Source organism: Lynx rufus, unplaced genomic scaffold (genome assembly GCF_022079265.1).
Source record: "Lynx rufus isolate CCGP_SWC_20201006 ecotype Redwood Valley unplaced genomic scaffold, mLynRuf1.p SCAF_6, whole genome shotgun sequence".
NCBI lineage: Eukaryota > Metazoa > Chordata > Mammalia > Carnivora > Felidae > Lynx > Lynx rufus.
The window spans coordinates 133,976,165-133,997,434 of NW_025814878.1; the positions used below are offsets into that span (position 1 = coordinate 133,976,165).

At 45.6% G+C, this 21,270-nt stretch overlaps 1 protein-coding gene and 1 pseudogene across 11 annotated transcripts in view; both read right to left on the minus strand.

The window, feature by feature from the left end:
* The window catches only part of ATXN1 (ataxin 1), a 412,814-nt gene that overhangs the window by 219,236 nt on the left and 172,308 nt on the right, over nucleotides 1-21,270 (minus strand). The gene's annotated exons all lie outside the window — the stretch shown is intronic.
* Nucleotides 15,059-19,520, minus strand: LOC124527982 (peptidyl-prolyl cis-trans isomerase A-like; annotated as a pseudogene).

The following is a 21,270-nucleotide window of genomic DNA, read 5'->3' on the forward strand; positions in this document are numbered from 1 at the left end:
TGTTTTTTTAATTTTAGGTTTTATTTATCCTTGTAAAAACCAGGTCGAGTTACTCTTAGGCCCATTTTACAGATGATCAATGAAGGCAGAGGTTATGTAATTTGCCCAAACAAACCAATGAGGTGACAGTGCAGCCAGAATAAGAATTTCTGTACACAGGGGCGCCTGGGTGGTTCAGTCGATTACGCATCCGACTTCGGCTCAGGTCACGGCCTCACCGTTCGTGAGTTCGAGCCCCGTGTTGGGCTCTATGCTGACCACTCGGAATCTGGAGTCTGCTTCGGATTCTGTGTCTCCCTCCCTCTCTGCCCCTCCCCTGCTCACGCCCTGTCTCGGTCTAAAAAATAAACAAACACTTAAAAAATTAAGGAAAAAAAGAATTTCCGCATACTAATTCAAAAATGGGTACGTATGACTTTACAAAAGGATAATTCAGTATCAACATCCTCGGAGACACGTGAAACTGCAAAGAAAATAATGTAACCTGAAGGATAAGAAGAAAAACTTTGGATACATTTCCATATGTTTGACTACAGGAAGAAGCAGCACATGTGTGTGTCAGGATGGACGTCCCACCTGCACTGTGACAGGGGCCAGTGTAGATCACCTCAGACGTCCCTTAAGTTGGTAAAAGGCTATTCCAAGCAAATCACACAAGATCTGTGACTGGTGATGGAAAATATACTCTCCAGATCATGGCAGACCACAGATTCCCTTTGGTCTTTCACCCAAATTCGTGAGACAAGGCTTCCAGAAGGAAGTGGAAGGTGAGGTAACTTCACCCCAATTCACGAGACAAGGCTTCCAGAAGGAAGTGGAAGGTGAGGTAACTTCACCCCAATTCACGAGACAAGGCTTCCAGAAGGAAGTGGAAGGTGAGGTAACTTCACCCCAATTCACGAGACAAGGCTTCCAGAAGGAAGTGGAAGGTGAGGTAACTAACGGCTTTAGAAGAGAGAGGTGACAAACGTGTCACCCCCCATGTGGTCACCAGACCACTGTGGCTGGAAGTGCGTGTGGGGGGAGGCGGTGGCAGGAGATGAGATGGAAAGCGAACGGGGAGGCCACCTTGGGAGGGTCTCAAAGGCCTTTCTGAGTAATTGCAAGGACTCTGTCAAACGTGAAGGTGCTTCCAAAGGGTTTGAGCAGGGGAATGACCCCATCAGATGCATCTGCTGCTGTTGCCCCTGAGGGAGGGACTCGCAAACCCACAAGTCCGGCCCTGACCGCTCTTCCAAGATCCAGAGACGTTTTTCAGAACGCCCGCTGGGCATCTCGACACGGCGATCCTGCTCGCACTTCCTACTGGGCGTGTTAGAGCTCTATGGGCTTTTCCAGGTCTAACGTTCTGTGACTCTACCAAACGTGGCGGGTCTGAAAAATCGACATTTCCCTTGAGGAGACTGAAAATAAACGAGTAACAGAGAAGTCATGTTCAAGAGGCAGAGCAAAAAGAGCAGTGTCTTTAATTGGAAAAAAAAAAGAAAAAACTCTGTGTTAGTCATTCCTCTCTAACTTGTGCCTGGGCTCTTAACTACAGGATGCATCTAAGCGTGTTCAAGAAGGCACGCGTGTGCATAGGTGGTGGGAGGGCTGGGGCGGTGTCGCTAGGCACCATCCAAGGACACACGCGCTCCATGACAAGACGCAATGGCTTTCTTGCCAATCAAAGCTGCCACCTTGCACCTGCAGAGGCTGGCTCTAGAAACACAATAAGATTCTTGAACTGCTACATGTTTTAAGCATCCCACGCCCCTGAACCCAAAACAACTCGCACTCCTCGCTCTAAGCAACTCACTCCATTTCTAAACAGCAAGTAGCCCCTGAATTCCCAAGAGACTATGTGGTAGGGCGTTTCCTCCCAAAGACAGACGAAGAATCTCCAAGATACCATTTAGGAGGAATAAATGTGTTTTCCCGTTACACTGCCGTTCTGCTACTTCAAAAGAAACAACAGTGTGAAAATCTTTGCTTTCCCAGAGAGGACGCACATTAATTCATACAGTGGGTTTTGAATAAAGCATCATTTATAAGGTAGAAGAATTCTGCTGCTCTTTTCCGGACACAGCTTCCAAACACAAAAATCTAGAGTGTAGGTGGCCTGCCTCTCCACACGCCGAATTTAGAAAGACACTCATACTCTCCACAAGCCCACCTCCATCGGCCCACGTTCAACGTTCATCTCGGCTGTGGCAGAAGCCATTGCGGTCCACTATCCAGGACCCGATCAGAATGTCGTCTCATGGGGGGTTTCCACAACTGTCCGCCATCCCTCATGCTCAGGACAGCACCTCCATCAGACGCTGAATTCTCACTGGGGGCAACCTGACCTGGGCTCCTCTGTCCAAGGGTGAGGCCGCCCCGTGTGTTCCAGATGACAGAATACTAAGTTGTTAAAAACCACACAGAGCAAAACGGCTTCGATTTCAGGAACGTTCCCTGTGGCAACTGCACATATACCAATACCCGTAGATCTCTTCAGAGATATTATTCAGATTCCACTCCTTCGGGCCACGGGCCTCTGGGATTTGGGCTTCTTGGTCAATTGACAATATCAAGACACACAGTAAAAACAAAACAAAACAAAACAAGACAAAACAAAACACCACAGTTTGGGTCTGAGGAGAACACCGGCCCTGTCGACTCACATCATGGCCGCCAAGCATACGTTCCACATACTGCATGACCCAAAGGCCATTTTGATGGACTTATTAAAAGTCCGTAATAAATCCGGAGCAAAATCCATACTACGCCCGTTTTTTGAGGTAAAAACCATCACCCCCAAACTCTCTAAGGTATATCTTATTCCTCTTCCTATTTAGGAAACTGTCCGAATTTTCATCATGGTCTCCCACAGCCTTCCAAGTGAGAATCAGGTGTCCCTCCCAGATGCTTCCACTATATTCTCTCATGCTATCGATCACAAGGTATTGTAATTGACTAGTCACTTGTTCCTCCGCTACAATAACCATAATGTAGCATCACAGGGTAGGGACCAGTTTCCTCTTGTCCTGGGCACTTTATTTGGTCTTTAGTCCTGGGCACCCTATTTGGCACACAGTGGCATCTCAAGAAATATTAGTTGACGGGATGAATATAAAACCCAGTGTTTTATTTATTCCTCCAGTCCATGGTCAATACCACCATTTCCTACTCCACTTGGCACTGACCGTGGTCCTCCATGGCCCATGGCCACAGTTACTGCCTGTGGCCATCCTAACTAGGAAAGCATCATCTCCCCTGAATGAGACAGTGATGAGACTGTCTCTGCAGTGATGAGACTTTGCTCTGCTCAAAGTCAATCAGGAGCTAACAGCTTTAATAGCTTTCTCCTTTGAGAGACCGAGGAGGCTTGAAAGAATCTTTAAAAAGGGAAAGCTTTGAAAGAAAGTGTGAGCAAAGCCTATAGCATTTAGGGCTGGGAACAATCATCCCTCTGAACACACACCGTTTTTTGGTGGGAGAGGGCAACCCAGTGAGTAGTCATTTTCATGCAGTTCTAGGCGAGTGCCCTTTACGTAAGATCTCTTCTAGAACACTGACGCTTGCACGATGCACTGTAAGTAGATTAGGGTATGTTTATGCCACGACACGCACGGTTTAAGATAATTTAACCGAGGGTGAAAAATAACTTGGGGGGGATGATCCAATCCACATGAGAATACGCTATAAATTGTAAAGCAAGTGAATCACGGAAAAAGGCGATCCGGGCAAAATGACAGCTTTTGTTCAAGTCCATCCAGAAGTCTTTCTTGAAAAGCCTACTATGTGCTCAGCACAGAGCCACGACTTGTGGGGAATATGGAAGAAATCATTGCCACGGTTCAGAGCCCCTTCCCTCCCGCCAGTTCCTAAACCCGCCCCACAGACGCCAAGGCTAGGTCTCGAAAATGCGAATGCAGCTGTGCCCTCATGTTTCCAGCCACCGCCATCGTAGCCACACTCCGAGCGTGACAAAGAAGACCCTACACAGCCCGAGGGCTGCCACTGCTCCGTCCCGCTGCCCACCTCCTCTCACCGCCTCGGCCATAGTCTCTTACTAACGCTTCCCTGGGTTTCAGACTCCTTGACTCCCTGAAGCCTACGCCCTTGAAAATGCTGGCCTTCTCTGCATTCCCTAGACCACATTGCCTGCTTTTTCCTCATAACTCATCTCTCTGAGACATCTTTCCTATAAACACTTCTCCATTCCAGTCCTGGATGTGATTCCCTTTATGAGCTTCCCCAGTACTCTCTGCGTATCAGGGTCATGGCACTTGACACATGGAATTCTTCCTTCTTTCCCTCTGCCCTTGCTTCCTCTGGCCTGTCTATAAACACTTATGGAGCAACTGCTCTCCACAAGGCCCCAGGCTGTACTAGACGTGTGCATCGCTAAGAAATCTGCACAAATCCTGAATCAGAGGCATGACTTCAGACGAGCAGCTAAACTCACTCGGAAAGCTCCAGTAGCTTGGTCGAGTTCACACAGTCAGCAAACGGCAGATGCTTCTGCTCCAAGCTCTTTCCTCCTCAGCACCCAATAAGAAGGTGAGAAACACGCTCGAGACATGTGCCCAGAGCGGGGATTTCCTGCGATGTGAAAGTCACATCCGGGGCTCTGGCGTGAGGCCAGCAGATGCTGGTCAGGGGTGGGCATGTCCTCTGGGTGGGCATACCCACGCGGTCTGTTCACTCCCCGCGACTTTCTCTTTCCTGCATATCGTACAGACGATGGCACAGTGAGTCCCCAGAATCACCCGTCAGTTTCTGTAATTTGTAGAGCCAGTCTAAACTCCTTTGGTTTTTAACCACAACTCACCAACTCTGTATATTAAATGTTTCCAACCAGCATCAAAGCCTCAACTGTCACTGTCTTCTGTTTGTTTTCGAGCTGTGCTAATGCAAGGGACAGTCTGTCCTAGTACTTATTACTAATGTCAGGTTCAGGGTTAGCACATAAAATACCTCTCCGGTTTCTTTGCGAGAGATCCAAACACTTTCTTAATGGCAACATCAAAAAGAATCAACATGTAAACATGTTTGAACAGGAATTCCTTTTCCCTTCAAGGATTTCTCAATATTTGGAACTCCTTACTCGTCAGTTCTGCTTACAAATGGCAAAAGATTTCACTATTTCTGCTTAGCCTTTTCTGAAACCCTTTATCGTATGTGCTGACAATTAGTGTTTTGACCTCAGAAATACTTTGGTGTATCACATGGCTTAATCGGGGGGGAGGGGGTTGGGACAGTAAAGAAAATGACATTTTTACCTCTTCTTCCTTTCTGTCTCTTTCTCCCTCCTCTCCCCCATATCTCCTTTAGCAAAAGCCCTCATTTAATCCTCACGGATTGGTAAATATGGTGTTACATGTTCGTATAGCTTCTTAGTCTTTTCGCTTGATTGGCAAAAGAAAAATAGCACGAGGTTGGAGTGTAATTGCTACCTTCCTCCTTTACAGCACGGACTTCCCACTCAAACTCCTCAGTGCCGGTGAGGAAAATCAGCCTACCACTCCATCCCTGCGGGAGAGTTAGGAGAGCAACCTTCACCCCTGCAAACAATTCAGTCAGACCCAGCGCTTCCAAATTGCTTTCTGCTCATTGGAAAGCCCTGCAAACACCAAATGGGCATTAAACATGCCCAACCCCAAAGGCAGCCTCGCTGTTAATGGGGAAACATCAGAAGCATTCCATTAACGTTAGAAACACCACCAGGCTGTCCACCATCATCGCTGTGATTTAACACTGTTCTGGTGGAATTAGCCAATTTAATTACCAAGGAGAAAGAAAAAAAGGGGTATAAAATCGGAAAAAGAGGCAGTAAAATCATTATTTGCATATGCTGTGGCTGCAAATCTGAGCGAGCCAGTTGAACAGCAATGGTAGACAATTAGAGAATCCCGTAAGGTAATTAACAAAAGTCATATGCAAAAATCAGTAGCCTTCCTCAATGACAGCCAGTCAAAAGATGTCCCCACTTTTCATGGCAGCGAAAATATAAAGTACCTAGACGATAAACTGGATGAGAAATAGGCAAGATCTATGAAAAACAATTAAATACTACTGAGGAACACAAAAATCCTAGAAAGCACCGTGAAAATACGATGCTAAGTAGAAGAAGCCAGTCATAGAGGACTAAATGTGATACGATTCTCCTTATATGAAGGCTTCCAAATAGGCACAACCAATGAAGAAAGCAGATTAGTGGTTACTGAGGGCTGGGGAGGGAGGGTATGGGGTATGCTGATGGGGACGGGGTTTCTTTGAGGGATGATGAAAACGTTTTGAAATTAGATTGTGGTGATGGTTACATAACTCTGTAAATGCACTAAAACCACTAAATAGTGCACATTAAAAGAGTACATTGTATGGTACATGTATTATACCTCAATAAAAGGTATGACTTAAAAAATACTCAGCAAAAACCCAGGAGACCATTTTTTTAAATATAATGTTCGACTGGAGAAGGCCTAAGTATATCAAAAAGTTAAAAGCCAAAAAAAAAAAAATCTGATAAGGCAACATAATTTTAAAAACAAATCCCGTATGAAAAAAAATAGATCAAAAAAAGAAACAGATAAATAAAAAAAGTACAAGACAAAAGGACTAGTTTTCTTGAGCTCCTAAGTGCCCCTAAAAATCAATTCGATGGAAAGACCAAAAACCCAGTAAAACACGCGCAATGAATGTGAACGTACATTTTTTAGAAAAGCAAATGAGAATGGCACTTAAACATGTGAAAACATATTCAATCATCGCTATAATGAGCAAAGTCACATTAAAAGCTACTAAAAGATAGTATTATTTCTCCTCTTAGGTTGGCAAAGACCACAAAGTTTAATCACACTGTCTGTGGAGAAAAGGCACACTCACGCAGCTCTAGTGGGAGCACGCATTGGTACAGAGCGCCAAATTGGAGGGCAATTTGGCAAGGTTTACCAAAATTAAAGCTGCACATTCCTTTTGATTCCACTTGAGTAATTTCTCCTCCAGAGATCCTTGCTGACATATCAAATGCTATTTATAGAAAGTAATTCACCGAAGCTTTGTTCATAGTAGCAGATAATTGGAAACACGCAGAAGTCCGTCAATGTGGGACTCAATAAAGTGTGGCAGGACCATACAATGGAATACAATTTAGATATTATAAAGAATAAGGCTACTCTCTACGTTCTAACAAAAAGATACTCCAGGATACACAGTTAGGTTAAAAAAAAAAAAAGGCAAAGAGCAGAATGGTTTGTATGGAGTAAACATTGTTTAAAAAAACAAGAACCCAGTTTTGCTTATATAGTTATAAAATAATCCGAACGGTATTTCAAAATAACGGTAATGGTAAGAAAGAAAATGTTAATGGAGCTTTTTTCCAGGAGCGAATTTGGATGCCTCGGAGACAGAAACAAGAGACTTAGTTTTCTGGGGACATCTACTGTGCCCCTTCTATACATTTAGTGATTTAAGACAAATTTGTGGTTAAAAGAAAGAAAACAAGTATGGCAAGGACACGGATACGAAATGAACAAAATATGGGATCTAATTTTCAAGAGATCTGGGGGTTATTTTTAATATAGGCATATTTAAGAAAAACATAGTTATACAAAAGTCCTCCCAAGTGACCATCCAGGAGACCAATTCAACTTCTGCAAAACAGATGCATTCCGTGAAGCTTCTTATATGTGGGGCTTTTGTAAGGCCACCCTCCCCCACCCCAGCGCCCCCGTACCTCCAGAGTGGGCAGGACTACCCTCCAAGACCAGATGGATTTTCACAATTCATTCATAATTCATTCAAATGGGGCTGCTGCGACAGCTGGACGCGTCCCAACTAGGTAGGTTTGTTTAGATTTATCCTCAGGATACAAAAAACAGACCAATTTTGCCTATTTCTACTCACTTGAATTATTAAGTCTCTCATTGGCCATCGGTTAAATTCAGAACAAAACAGCTGTAAAAATGTCCTGATAAACACTGTAGTGAATTCACCAGACATTCCCTTAATGTGCTCGTTCTAAGGGGGTGGGGAGAGGAGGGTAAAGATAGAAGGATGGACACCCATCTGTACCCACCCGTCCCCTCTCCGACTCCCCTCCGAAGGAGCCCTGTGCACTCAGGCAGAACAGTCTGGTGAGCAGTGACGGGCCAGCCAAAGTGAAGGGTTTCAGACTCCACCAAAACTCCTCATTTTACCTCTCTCGCGGAGCCTGTAGCAAATCCATTTGTTTGTAACCTCTTCTGTCAAGTGGAACGTTCGGATTCCCTTCGACGCACATCTATCATCGCAAAAGAGCGTGCAAGGCTTCCCCTGTATGCCTCCTTAGCCATGACAGCCATGAGCGCAGGGGTTGCTGAAATTCACAGGTAACCCCCAACTTTATTTTAGTCCAAAATCTATCCTCTCCTACAGATGAGACAAATGACGTTTTTATGTTCTCTTCCACATTCATGAAGGAGGGAACGGGAGTGAGAATTAGTGTAGCTTGTATATGACTTAGAGAAACTGCTGAAAGCATAAAATCGGAAGAATTCTATAAACTCTTGGGTAGCCTCCAAAAAGACTCCTCTGAGTTCCTGATACCTTGGGTATCTGGTGTGGCGTATCTGATACTGGAGGTCAGACCCACTGGAACGCTCGAGCCGTGGGACTGGCACAGAACTGAAGAGAAGAGACAGGTGAAGGATTTACATCTCAAGATTTCCAAAAAACAAGAGGAATAAATATTCTTGGGCAGAAGGCAGGAGTGATGATAGGTTTTGAAGAGACTGGGAAGGGGAGGACGGGGGAGGGGAGAAAAAGCAGGCGGCCCCAGGCTGTGCCCAGAGAAGGGAGTGGCCTTGTTTGAGATTCTGAGATTTCGACAGGTGCATAGCAGGTTGGATCAAATTGATAAACAGGTCATGGGTGTGGCAGTATGTGCGGGTCTGGCACGAAGGAGGTGAGGTTAAGGTGAGGAGACAGAGAGTGGGGGCCCCTGGGTGGCTCAGTCGGTTGAGCGTCCGACTTCGGCTCAGGCCATGATCTCATCATGGTTCGTGAGTTCGAGTCGACTCTGTGCTGTTATCACCAGAACCCAGTTTGGATCCTGTCTCTCTCTCTCTCTCTCTCTCTCTCTCTCTCTCTCTCTCTCTCTCTCAAAAATAAATAAACATTAAAAAATGTAATAATAAAAAAAAGAGCCAGGCTGGAACTGAGCACCTTACTCAAACAGAGAGGGAAATGGTCATTCTGTCAAGGAAGAGGGGGGGCACCCGATAAAGAGTCTTGAACCACATTTCTTACTTTCCACGGCCAAGTCAGAGGGAGGCTCATGAAAAGAAGAATGCTCTGAGAGGTGAACAGGTGCCTGAACAGGTGGGTTACTCTTATGATGAGGAAGGCAGCAGAGAGTTCTGCGATTAAGAGAGCAATGGATACGGGTCCAAATCCCAGCTCCTCCCACATCCCGGCTGCATAGCTTCAGGCTTTAGGGGAGCCCGGAGCCCGTCGAAACCCCCTCCATGGTGTCTGGAAAGTAAGGCCATCTGAGAAATGCCGGAACACATGTGGGGTGCTTAGGAGAGAGTCTGGTGGTTGGTGATTAGTAAACAAATTAATTGAGGTTCTTGCTGTTCTACAACCACCTTCTTCAGGAAAATTATTTTGAGGAGAGTGAGATAGATAAGAAGAGACCGTAGTGAAGCAAACCGATGTATGAAAAGGAAAAAAAAATCATTTAATGTCTTTTTTTTTTAATTTTTTTAATGTTTATTTATTTTTGAGACAGAGAGAGACAGAGCATGAATGGGGGAGGGTCAGAGAGAGAGGGAGACACAGAATCTGAAACAGGCTCCAGGCTCTGAGCGGTCAGCACAGAGCCCAACTCGGGGCTCGAACTCACGGACCGTGAGATCATGACCTGAGCCGAAGTCGGACGCTTAACCGACCGAGCCACCCAGGCGCCCCCATTTAATGTCTTCTAAGCAACACTGATGGGGCACCTGGGTGGCTCGGTCAGTTAAGCGTTCGACTCTTGATTTTGGCTCAGGTCATGATCTCACGGTTCATGAGATCGAGTCCCGTGTCGGAAGCCTGCTTGGGATTCTCTCTCTCCCTCTCTCTCTGTCCCCTTCCCCCCCTGCACCGTGCACACGCTCTCTCTTTCTTTCGTAAATAAACTTGGAAAAAAAGTAAGCTGCACAGAGAAATGAAAACATGCCCACACAGAAGCTAGTTTGGGAACGTTCACAGCAGCATTATTCGTGTAACGCCAAAAGTAAAAGCACTTCCAATGGTTATCGACTCACGAGTGGATAAGCAAAATGTGCTACATGCATACTGTGGAATATTATTCAGTCAGAGCAAGGAAGGGCTGCAGAAACCAGCCACCGACCTGCTACCTGCCACCGTGAGGATGGAACTTGGAGACATTATCTAAATGAAAAGCTGGGCACAGAAGCCCACATCCCGTGTGATTCTATTTATACGAAATGTCTAGGAGAGTCCGAGCTACAAAGAGAGAAAACAGATGGGTGGTTGTCAGGAGCTGGGGCTGAAGGCTTGGGGGAAAATGGGAAGTGACTGCTAATGTCTAGAAGGTTTCCTTCGGGGGCAGGTGACAAAGGCACAACTCTGTGAATGTAGCAAAACGACCTGCCAGACAGCCCTTAACGTTTCCTGCTTCCCATTTCCTGAATAAAGAATATTTGTCTTCCCTGGGGGGGGAGGTCCTGATGGGTAGGGCATACGCAAGGTAGAATTCCAGCCCTTCCTTTCACTATGAATATCAGAAGATATCGATCTCTTTCCTCTGGAGACACTGTCAGGTGGGTGCCCGAGAGCTTACTTCGCTTTTTCTTTCTATCTGTTTCTTTCAATCCTGGCTACCGCATTCTGTTCCCCCATGAGCACAGTGGCTAAAAATCAATCTCTGCTTGATCTTCCCAGGCAAAAGCTTTGAAGTGGACAGGCCTTTTCATACCCAGTTTAAAGCTTATGAAAAAATACTGAGGGGGTGCTCTGGAGCCTTGCCTTCTGGCTTCTCCAAATCATGGGAACGGGGTACCTAAAAGCCATGCCTTCTCCAAACTACTCTGGTTAACAGGCACCATGATTTTCTTCAGGGAATAAAAATTGCCAGGATAATGTACTGAAGAACCACAGCCCATGCATGGCCCATTTGATGTCTGATTTATCTGATAAACACGCCAATAACTGCCTGCACCGCGACCTCCATAATATTATTGGTTCCAGGAAGTCCACCTTTTCCACACGAGGCAGCAGTGATTTTCAGGGAATACTCAAACTAAGAAATCAGAATGCCAATTTACTCATTTGCAGTAATAATCATCATCACAGTAACAAACAACAACAATTATTATTATTTCGGCATGATTCTGTAAGGTCTCTGGGTAATGTTGGCTTTTGACCCCCCCAACTCCTCCCCCCCCCCACAAACTGCCTTTACTCTCCGAGCATTCCAGAAATCAACTACGAAAGCATTTCTCAAAGACTTTCATCGAAAACCATTTTAATACACGGGGTTAATGAAGTCTCTTCAAAGGTCAAGAACGTCTCTTCATATGTTTCAGCTTTGATGTTCAGGGCTGAAGACACAACACAAATGATTAAGTGCCACGTTTTATAACAGGTTACTCTGCTCAATGGCGTGTCAGCTGTAAAAGATAAATTTCTACTAAGACAAGCATGTTCAGTGACTGTCACGTAGCCCGTTGGGCCCAATTTTCATGAAGAAGTTCCCACCCCACTTGGTATGTTTCATCTACAAATGAATCCAAGCAGTATCAGTGCTGAAAACTACAGACTCTTTTTCTCTGGCAGGGCGCTGGCGGGGGGTAGGAGGGTGGGGGCGAAGTGTCCAGAAAGAGAGAAAAAGTATTTTTCATGACATTGGAAATTAAGAGCAGATTATATAAGATTTAAGGTGAATAACAACAATAAAGCTTTCGCGTCTCTCCAGATATCTAGAAAGCTGTAAACTTGAGCTGGTCATAAAACAGAAATCCATTAAACTTAATTATTTCTCTTCTAACATTCAGCATATCATGTTTTTGCATCCAGAAAGAAGTACAAGCTCCTATTCTGCCTTTGTTTGGATAAGGAGGAGAGAAATTCAGATGATATCAGGTTTCCGGTGGGGTCTTAAAGAGGTAGCTTCAAGAGTTCTCCCTTAATTAATGATTTTTGTTGGCCTTTTAAAACTCTGGATTCCTCACCCTTCTTTCCCTGCCAGATACTCCCTTATAGTATTGGAGTAACTTCTAGCTACTCTCAAAACATTATAAGCAGTGTACCTATGGGAAAATATACGTTGTCTTTTACATGTTTTGACAGTCAAGGCTCAGTAATAACCTGACAGTATTTAATTATAATGCCTGACTTTTCCGCACTACTCTACAGCTCATAAAGGGCTTTCTTTCACGCTCACGGGGGCTTCTTTGTGTTAAACTACAGCTTGGCAGTTCAGCTTCTGTAAAATCCTTTCAGAGGTATTAGTCAATGACTGATCATTTAATATAAAGGTGTCCTGAAATCTACAAGGACAATTTGGGGGAAAGTGATTGCAGGCTGGAGAGGGCAGGAAGATCATGACATCAAAATTATTCTCACAGTTTTGACAGGAAAGAAAAATCAGCCAAAGATACAACAGAATACATAAACTTGAAACTAAAAGGAAATGTTTCTAGCCAGGGCCACAGTACGGTTTTAAACAGAAGGGGAAGACCATTAAACATGACTGCTAGTCACTAAATTTTAACTACACCAGTATCGGAATCTGAGCCTCAAGTGCAAAGCAGATTAAGAGCCGAAACAGTTTCCTACCATTGCAGGGGTGCATTGTGAGGGGGGAACAAAGTATTCTTTTTAATACAGCAGCACATCACCTTGACAATCTATGACAATCTTGCCCTGTCCTAGGCATTCTATTTCTGCTTTCTAACAGAACAGCATCAGTAACATCTGTGATCATATTCTGTCAGCTGCTCTGCTAAGAGCAGAATTTTTTACTTGGATATGGGTTGTACGCTTCCTAAGAAGGAGCATCTCTAAGACCAGGGTTTTTACCTTTTTGCGTTACAATATGATGCCACCAAGAACAGCTCTGTGCATGCATTACACCTACAAACAGATTTGCAATAGACAAAGTTTGTAATCTGCAAATTGGCTCCATGAACAAATAACTGACTCATCGGGTATTTGTAAAAGCAAATATAAAAATCCACGAATTATGTATGTCTATGTGTCGACAAACCATAAAATGCTCAGAACTTTTACTTTTACGTTAAGGCATGTTGTTTTGATGTGTCAGATTTTTCCCCTGTATGCGTGGAACACATACGCAAAAGGGAATTATAAACTTCAGCGTTCTTTAACCTTTACAAACCAACACAGTAATTACATTGCAAGATATCTGACAACCCGGGGTAATACAAGAAAAGAATTCTTTCTTTCCCCTACTTCCTTTAAATCGTTCTCAATTTTTCTACAATTTACAGACTCCCTGCACAAAGGATTTTCATAGCCATGAATCCTACTAAAGATAAATTGGTAGATAAAATGAAATCACCATTCCAATTCACAAGAATAGTTGAGGCACCTCCCAAGGAAATGTTTCTCCAAACATACAGTATTAAATTTTAAGAGCAAGGCTATCATGAAAACGAATGCAGAGAAGAGTAAACATAAGTTAGCTTGACAAGCCCGTACTGATAAAGCACAGATAAATGTTATCTCTGGGTTACCAGCCCAGTACAAGCAGTCCTCAATTTATGAATGAGCTGTGTACAGAAAGTTCATTTGTAAGTCAGTTGGTTGGAACCCCAAACTCGTTTTCTCAGAGAAGCAACGTTTATAAATAGTGCTCGGTTTTGTAGGAAGGCAAACAAGAGCTATTAAGCCCGTGATGCAGACAAATTTCGGTACTGACGGCTCTCAAGCAAGCTGTTCCTGTGGCGGGCAGGGAACAGGAGGTACAGGACATTTCTTCTTCTTGACCTGGAACTTCCTAAGTTTTTCTGGCATCTGCCTGCCTCTCTTATTTATTTATTTATTTATTTATTTATTTATGCATGCATGCATGCATGCATGCTTTTAATGTTCATTTTTGAGAGAGAGAGAGAGAGACACACACACAGAGTGTGAGCTGGGGAGGGGCAGAGAGAGAGGGAGACACAGAATCCAAAGCAGGATCCAGGCTCCGAGCTGTCAGCACAGAGTCCGATGTGGGGCTCGAACCCGTGAACCGTGAGATCATGACCTGAGCCAAAGTCGGACGCTTAACTGACTGAGTGACCCAGGTGCCCCTGCCTTCCTCTCTGTATAGACTTCCTCCCACCCCCCAACTTTGCCCCAACCCCTCATCTAAATACTTCATCCCAACCTATGTAATAGAGCACCGAAATAATTTTATATAGTTAACCCCCACCCCCCTTCCCCAAACTCCCCTTCTTGTTTTTTCTCATGTGACATCAAAAGCTTACCAATAGTTCAGTTCAGTAAACACCTGTTTCAGAGTTTGGTGGGAGATACAAGCTCCGGAGAGCAGAATGGGGCTACAACACAGCCCTGAGGACAGAACACAGACACTGGGACATTTGGAAGGACTGAGATGATTTCAGGAATTCCTTTGGAATTTAGTTATGTTAATAGGACTCGGCTCCCAGATGGTGCAGTTCGAAGAACTTTGGTAGAAGCGGTTTCCTCACCAATCGGCACAGATAAAGCCCAGGATGGTGGTGAGGATGCCATCCTCTAGTGGCCGTGTTTAGAAGCTTCATCGTCTTTCCATGTGGGGCCACTCATGATTACTTGCTCTTTCCGCCCCCCCCCCTCCGCCGCTGAAGATGACATCAGGGAATGTGTGTTCAGAGGAAGATGGTGTGAAGGATAAAGGGTCCTGGGGCACCTGGGTGGCTCAGTGGGTTAAGCGTCCATCCAACTTGGGCTCAGGTCATGATCTCACACATGGTTCACGAGTTCGAGCCCTGCATCGGGCTCTGTGCTGACAGCTCATTGCCTGGAGCCTGCTTCCGATTCTGTGTCTCCCTCTCTCTCTGTCCCTCCCCCCTCACACTCTGTCTCTCTCTCTCTTCCTCAAAAATAAGTAAACATTAAAAACATATGTAAAAAAAAAGGGTCCTGACACACCGACTCAGCAGGCCCCCGATTTTCCCAGGACAGGGGTGGGGTGTCCTGGAAATACCGGGTACTCAATGCAGGTATGCCCCCAGGGCACGGCTGGACCGGATGTAAAGGCTGACATCAGGCTCGAGAAGGTACCCAGCTGTGGCAGAGGCTGGTAAGTGTTCCACACACTTCCCTGACCTCCCAAGCATTTAGGTTGGCATTTCCCGGCATTCCCCGCGGTTAGGTGTGCCCACCTGACTAAATCTGGCCAAGGGAACATGAACGAGAGCGTAACAAGCCTCCAGCGAGATCTTTCACTGCCTCACTTCCCCCACAACTGTTGGTCAAACTGGCTGCAGAGGAACCTTCTGGTCTCCCACTGACTTTAGGGAACGGCTGAGCCATAAGATGGAAAGACCCTGGGTCTGGGGATCATCGCCAGGTGGATGTCTCCACCCCCACCTGTGAACACCGGAAGTGAACTCTGACAAGCTGGGGTGTTGGAATGCCACATTCTTGCTCTCTGTGTCCTCTCTGCTTTGCTGCATCTCAGGGAAAGGTCCTTTATGTCGACCTACCCTGAAAAATCTACGCAGATGGTGTCTCTCTAAAATGAATGGCCCCACACTGCTGAGCTGTTTTAATGCTTCCAGTTTTCTACTTCCTTCACTGTGGTTGATATATTTAAAACATGAGAAACCCCTCTCCTTCCATCGAATCTACTTGGGGAACTGGGTAAGTAAACTAGTTACATCATTAAGCCTACTTTAAGTGCCCTGCTCAGCCAACCAGACTCTGGGCATCTCAGGGCCTCACCCACAGAGCCAAGAGCAGGATTTTTTTTTTTATCAGCCATTTTTCTCTTTCCTAGGAAGTCTTTTTCCCATTATTTGCAGATTTCATGAGTAGGTTAGGGTCGCAAAAGCATGTGTACTGGGCAAGAAAACCAGGATCATGTTGTTGTCATGACAAAATTCACACAAGTGACAGCACTTGAAAGTTGTTAAAACAGCTTGCTGGCTTCATTCTCATTCATTTAACTTACTTTTAATGCGAAAGGGGAGATAATAGTGGAGACAGTGAAGAAAGGAAGGAATGTGTAACCACACCCACCTCTTGCTCTGTTAGGTCTCCCCCTTATTTCATTATTCAATGCCACAGGGGACGGCACAAACTCTAAATTCAGATCTAACCTTAAACAGATTTTGTTCATTCCTAAAACTTGGCTTTCTATGCTTGTTTCTTCCACAGCAATTATCTGGCACTTTCCACCCTCGTCTCTCTGTTGCATTTGTAAAAGGTCCACTAGATTACATGACCACGTGCTTCCCGTGCTTCCCGTGGGGCGTCCTAAAAAATAAAAGAGTCTCTCTCTGTCTCAAAAATAAATAAACGTTAAAAAAAAAAAATTAAAAAAAAAAATAAAAGAACTAATCTGCATAACACGCGCCTAAAAACTCTGTGACAAAGGATAGTCCGGTAAGTTTCTCAATGCCTCAGGGGTTCTGCTGCGGGGTCACTGGGCTGAGGCTCTGTCTGCCTTCGCCTCACAACTTTCGAGAATAAGTCCGGAATGGTTCCCTGAGCTCAGCATATGACTCCCACTTCTGCCACCAAAGGACAACTGGACCCCCACCGTAGGAAATGCACTCTACTCAATTGCACCAGGCGCTCTGAGAAGGGGCTGGTGCAGACTGGCCTGTATTATATGGCGCTGTGGAAAGACTCACGGGGCAGGGTAAGCACCTGTACATGGAACCTTCCTATAGAACCATTACAATTTAACGCAATTCAATTCAGAGCTGCAATTACAATTTAGAACTATGTTCCCTATGAAAACAATACTGAAGTCGACACAAAGAACATAAAAAGGCCCTTTATCCTCCTAGTTTGCACGTATAGGCTTCCACAACGGGCCCACAGAGGGGACCTCGTGGTCACCTCGCAGAGTGCTCTGCCACTACCAGGGTCGACTCTATAAAAGACGAACTCCTTCTTACCTTACACACAAGATGTCTATTCGTATGAAGAGACACATTGCCATTTAAACCATGTCTTAAATACAGCGTAGGCCATTCACGTTTCACGGAGCGTTCTCGCCATTCAGAAGATACCTGCAGCTTAAGTTAATGTGCTGCAAAGGTGACACGGGATGCTTCGTTCTGGACCCGAATCAGAACCACCTCAATTCCACGCTTGCCAGGATACAAGTGACCTCCATTTACAGTTAACCGTAAAAGGGGTTAACTTTCTCTTTAGTTTCCTATTCTCAGTAAAATGTCTATTTAACCTGATCACTGATAGATACCAAAAAGGGGGTCAGTGCTCAGTTTTTAAGAAACATAACTGAAATGTCAACTGTGAGAGCAATGGACATTTTTGTATAGTCATTTTTGAGGTATGGGTGGAAATTTGTGAAGTCTCTGATGAACACAAAGGAATAAAGGATACAGAAACCCCGTCCCAAGAAACACGGAGAAGGGACAAGCCCAAGAGAAGAATAACATAGCCAAACCCGTCCAGGAGAACATTAAGGGTCTGCTCAATGGGCACCAGTATATAAAACAAGTCCCCAAGACATAGTGCCTGAAGAGCAGGAGCTCGAAACTTCAGCACACAAACTTAACTTTCCATTTTTTCTTCCGTCAAGTTCATTGTGCTTTTACGGTATTTTAGCTTTCGTATTTGGGACCGCTGGGACCCAGGGATCTCTATCTTGGCAGAGTTAAAAGAGTACGTGTGAGCTTTTCCTAAGTAGAATGGTGATTTACTAGAGAGACTTTTTTGGTGAGTAGAGTCTGAACAGTAGGCTTGACATCTTTATTAAGCACAGAAAAGCGCCAACTTGAAAAATATCCTAACGCCATTCACGGCTGCTGCTAGGAAGACAGCAATCCCCTCCCTTCTTTTTAACTGGAGGACAGAGACCCCCCCCCCCACGGCACCATATGTGGGTCTGAGCCGGTCATCTGTGAAGTCATTCAGTTCAGCTCAAGCCATGGGCTTTCCCGCTTGTGTTTCATAGGGACACATTGCATTTACACTCTTCTTCATCCTCCTTTACCTAGAATACAGAATGCCTCAACGTAGGCACTGAAATATCTGCTGAATGAATTATTTCAATTACGGACACCAGCGGCACCTGTCCTGTGAGCTTGACCCGGGAATCATCTTTGTGACTTCTCCCCCCTTGTGCCCCACATCCACCCATCACGACGTTCTATGAGTCTACCTCTTGACATGCTTTTAGATACGATGCCTGCTCCTCTTCTGATTCCCCACCCCTCCCACTCCAGGCCTCGGACGAATTGCTTCTCACGACGTATTTCTTTGTTGCTGCTATTTTTTCACTTCATTGTCATACACTTAACTCTGCAATCCAGCTAGATGTGGAGGGGAGTAAGGAAAAAACACGAAACCTGCTGAATTATATGCACGAGAGCACAAAGATTACAGGATATTTCGAGCAGGTGGGGGTGAGGGGGTGCTCTCCTGAGCCGCAGAAGAAACGGTCGGGTGGTTAAGATAAAACACAAGTTAGACTTTTTAGATCTGTTCAGTCAGCAATGGTGACCTTCTTGCTGGTCTTGCCGTCCCTGGACCCAAAGCCTTCCACAGCCTTCCACAAGATTCCTGCCCTCCCTCACCTTGCCAAAGACCACACGCTTACCATCCAACCACTCAGTCTTGGCAGCGCACACGAAAAACTGGGAACCGTTTGTGTTGGGTCCAGCATTTGCCGCGGACGAGATGCCAGGACCCGTGTGCTTCGGCATGAGATTCTCATCATCAAGTTTCTCCCCAGAGGCGGATTTGCTGCCAGTGCCATTATGGCGTGTGACGTCACCTCCCCGGCACGTAAATCCCAGAATAATCCTGTGAAGGCAGGAACCTTTATACCCAAATCCTTTCTCCCCTTGCTTTGTCTACAAACAGCTCGAAGGAGACGCCGCCCATAGGCTCCCCAGCCATGGCGATGGTGGAAACTACAGTGGAGGTGACCATCTCTGGGTGGCGGCTCCAGGGCGTCGTCATCTGCAAGGTCTCATTACCTATTTCTAACTCCTAACTCACCTGGCCTCCTCTTTCCCAAATCCCAGCCACCTGGATACCCTGTCACCGGTTTCCCATGTGTACCGTCTCATGGCGGCACTTTCTGGAGCAAGAACTTGGAACTCTGTGTCACCTCCCCGTCTGTCACATCTTCATGACCCTCTGCTCTGTCTTCCCCACAGGGGCCCAGCTTTCTTTCCTGCTGCTCTCCAGCAATGACACCCACATCCCTCGGCCAGCCTCTCCACCTACCCCACCCAGGTCGCCTGCGTCCCTCCCTCGAGCCTGTGTCCCTGCTCTCCCTGCTCCTGGACCCATCCCTGTGTGTCCCCCCTCCCCCCGTCATCTCTACACCTCCTCTCAAGGCGCTTCTCCTATGAAACCTGTGCTGACCCCTGTGCCCCCAGCCATGCCCCCTTCTTCTCAGCGCTCAATGACCCTCACGTGCCCCCCCCCCACCACGGATTCTCAGTTGCACGCTGTCACCTATTGTTCCGCAATTGCTTCTTGCGGATTGGTGTTGTGTCCTCAGCTAGATTTTCACAAAGATAAATTTAGATTTATAGACAGTTGCAAAAATAGTACACACTTGCCTTGTCCCTAACACTAGGCGTTCCTTTATGTTCAAGTCTTACATAATCATAGGATATTAAACGTGGTCAACACTACCAACCAAATCACAGAATTTATGACGATGTCACCAGTTTTCCACTCATGTCCTTTTTGTGTCTCAGGAACCAATCTAGGCTTTCACATGACATGGACACATCCTGTCTCTTGGGTCTCCTTTCACCTGTACAGCTCCTCAACCCTTCCTTATCGTTAAGACCATGACACTTCCGGAGAGTACTCGTCAGCTGTTTTCTAGAATGTCCTTCGACTGGGTTGGATATTTTCTCTTGAGGACAGTGGGATTACACATGACTGGGAAGAACACCACGGCAGTCGCCTGAGGCGGGGGGGCCTTCTCAGCATTTCCTGTGAAGGGGCATACAATGTCAAATATGGTTTGCTGGTAATGCTAACCCTGATCGCTCAGTGGAGGCATGTCTGTGAGGATTCTCCAGGTAGAGAGACCTATTCCTTTTTGTAATTACTAAATGTTTTGGAGGGAGATACTTTAAAATGCTACAAGTATCCCGTTTCTGCTTAATCTTTTGCCCACCAATCCTAGCATCCATCCATGGAACTTTCCTGTGGCATTTACTGCGAGGAGTTCTAATGATGCCTCTCATGTATTTATTTATTAACTTGAATTCTTTTGTAAGGAGAATTCTTTTGCCTCATTTATTTATTCATTCAATTATTTATTGATATCACTATGGACTCATGGGTTCTTCTTTGGGGTTGTAATCCAATATGATTTCCTCACTCAGGCTGTCCTAACCCTCAGCCAGATTTTTACACGACATCAGAGCAGATTTGGCCATGTCTTATACTTCTTTCACATTCCCTTGGGTCTAAGACAATGCTAGGTAGGTGTCAGATTCAGTGACTGACTGATTGAGTGACTGACTCATTCATTCATTCGACAAGTAATGTTCAGGGCCTTGCCTTCTGTGCTAGAGCTACAACAAATAAAACAATTTCTTCTCTCAAGCGGTTTACAGTCTAGTGAACAGGGACTCGTAGGTGTTCACACGAGTGAGCACCTACGAGTCCCTCACTCGTAGGTGAGCACCTACGAGTCCCTCACTCGTAGGTGAACACCTACGAGTCCCTGATAAAAAGTATTTGGAGGAGTAAAGCAATAGCTCAAATGGGAATATGGTAAACTCTACCTGGAGAAAGAAGTCGACGGTGAGAGACAGGCAGAAAAAACTTTAAAAAAAAAACAGTATTCAAGGGGCGTGTCTGGGTGGCTCAGTCAGTTAAACATCCGACCTCAGCTCGGGTCACGATCTCACGGTTCGTGAGTTCGAGCCCCGCGTCGGGCTCTGTGGTGACAGCTCAGAGCCTGGAGCCAGCTTCTGCTTCTGTGTCTCCCTCTCTCTCTTCCCACCCCCACCCCCGGCTCACTCGCTCGCATGCTCGCTCTCTCTCAAAAATAAGCATTAAAAAAAAGAAAAAAAGAAGAAGAAAAGCAGTATTCTGCTCACTCTATAAAAGCAAGTG